The following is a 2,550-nucleotide window of genomic DNA, read 5'->3' as shown; positions in this document are numbered from 1 at the left end:
GATGTGAAAGGGGGGATTCATAATCACAAACAGATTTTTATTTAATGGGAGTTAGGCACCTGTTTCCCTTTGTGCCTTGGGACTTTTTCCTCACATTCCTGCGTTTTTAGCGCCTTTAAAAAATACGTGGCGGTAATTGAAGCTTTGCCTATACCCACCGGTCGCTCTCATTTAATTGGTTTACAAACCAGTTTAATTAAACGCTCCGTTTTGACATCCTTGTATTGGTTTAGAGCATTGCATCAGCTTAGCTTGCAATTGTGTGTTCAGTTCTTGGCTACGCTATCGGAAACTGCCTTGAAGACAGGAAACCTGAGGTAAGAGCCTGAAGGTAACAGCCCTGCAGCGACTGCACAAAACCAAGTGGTTGTTCCAGGCCAAATTTATCTTCCCAGGGCTGCAAATACCCCGAGCTGGGCAGTCCCATGGCCTGGTGAGGTGTGGGGCAGCCAGTGGGTAAAGGCACCATCCATCACTGCCCCACTGCCAAGCTGACAGCGGTCCCGGGTGCTAAACCTGCGCAGGGCCAGATTTTCTCCTCCCTTCCTCCCAAATTACCCATATATATACATATATATACATGTCTATAATGACTTCTCAAGCTGTTTTCCAGTATGCGAGAGAATCCATTACAGACCTCTGCGGAAAAAGTTGTGCGTGGAGCCGCACAAGCTCCGCTGCCGCTGTGCACCTTTCACCGTACAGCACCCAGGGCTGAGGGGGTGGGGGGTGTCAGCGCTCACCCAAATCCCTCCCGCTCCCCGAGATTTCTGCAAAGAAACCTCTACGCACAGCCCAGGGGGGTGTGCTGGGTGCTGCAGGCCGGGGGGGGCGGGGGGCCGCGGGGACCCCCGGTGTGGGTGCCGGGGCTTGGTGGCAGAGCTGCCCGGGGGCCGGTGCCCGGGGCGGGGGGTGGGCGCAGCTCGGAGCGTGCCCGGGGCTGCGGGGCTGGGAACGGCCGGGGCTGAGAAAGCCCCGTGAATATCGACAGGAAACGATCGGCGGCTTTTTTGGTTGCGAGCTGCAGCGCTGAGGTTCAGGCAACGACATCCTGCCCCCGCGCAGCGCCGGGGGGGTGCGGGGGGCGACGCCGTCCCGGGGGCCGGGCAGGAAGCGGGGGCTGCGGAGGAACCGAGAGCAGCCCCGGGCCGGCACCGGGCGGCCCTGTGCCCCCCTCACCCGCCATACAGACGGCTGAGGCGATGCGCCTCCCTGGAACAGTCTGTCCCTCCATCCCTCCCTGCCATCCCTGTATGCCTTCCTCCATCCCTTCATCCCTTCCTCCATCCCTTCCGTCATCCCTGCATCCCTCCTTCCATCCCTCCCTGCATCCCTCCACCCTTATATCCCTTCCTCCAACCCTACATCCCTTCCTGCATTCCTCCCCACACCCCTCCATCCCTGCATCCCTTCCTCCATCCCTGTATCCCCTCCTCCATCCCTGCATCCCTTCCTCCACCTCTTCCTCCCTCCCTCCATCCACTTCTCCCTGTCACCTCTCCACACTCAACACTACAAACGCTACAACACCCTTTGAGACCCCCCAAAAGCCCCACAGGGCCGGTGGGGCCGGGGACAGTGTGTGCCCAGTGTGGGACAGGGTGGCTGCAGGCCCCCCCCCCCCCCGGGCTGGGGCAGCTGCAGGCTGCACTTCACACGTTTATCTGGTTCTGAGTGAGAGCTGCAAGGATGGAAAAACAAATATAACCAAACCTTTAGCCCTTCCTCGCTGCTCTTGGGAGATTTGCATGGACCGTTCCGAGATGCCTGTTTACTATAAATGTCCTAATTATTTGTCAGAGGAAGAAACTGTTTCCTTTACAGATCATTTCGGTGATTTATCACAGGCTCTGCCAATCTGCCTTGCTGTTAGGATCATCCTTTTAATCATCTGCCTGTTTAGTGACTTACAGAATGGGTTAGATCTTCTCGCACACCCTATTACTCATCAGAAATTTTGAGGCTGTAACCTGTTACTTAGTCACTGGTGACTCATAACTTGTCACTTGGAAAAGAAAAGGCAGCCAAATTCTGACATGCTTGAGGCTTAACCCCGAAAGTGGGTAAAGTCACCAGCACCACTTCTGAGCGCTGCTTCCCAACGAGAGCGAAGGGATCAACATCGGGACGAGGGTTTCCGCGTAATTCATGAGTAATATTTGGAATAAATCAGTTTAGCTGTGACTCATATCTATCTATCTTGATGCTCAAATACACTTGCCCTTAACTTGAGACACCCAGGAACAGGAATAATTTCAAAAGGCGTCAAAAATCGGTGCAAAAAGCTCTCTGAGGGCAAGGCCATCGCAGGGTGCTTGGGGGCAAGCCTGTAGAGGGGTGGTGGTGTGCTGACTGGACTGTGCTGAGGAATTTCACAGGTGCAAAACCTATTCAGGAGCACTAAATCCAGCTTTAATTAAGATTTACATTAATTTAATTCAACCTGGTTAACTGCTAAATCAAAATAATGTGTCATAAGCGCAGTATAAAGTAGTAGTGGGTCTACATGAGAGGTTTGCACAAACGCAGCAGTATATTTAGAGTAATTTC

The sequence above is a fragment of the Chroicocephalus ridibundus genome, chromosome 17 (assembly GCF_963924245.1).
Source record: "Chroicocephalus ridibundus chromosome 17, bChrRid1.1, whole genome shotgun sequence".
In the NCBI taxonomy this organism is placed as follows: domain Eukaryota; kingdom Metazoa; phylum Chordata; class Aves; order Charadriiformes; family Laridae; genus Chroicocephalus; species Chroicocephalus ridibundus.
The sequence above is the reverse complement of the archived record's forward strand: the minus strand, read 5'-3'. Positions refer to the sequence as shown.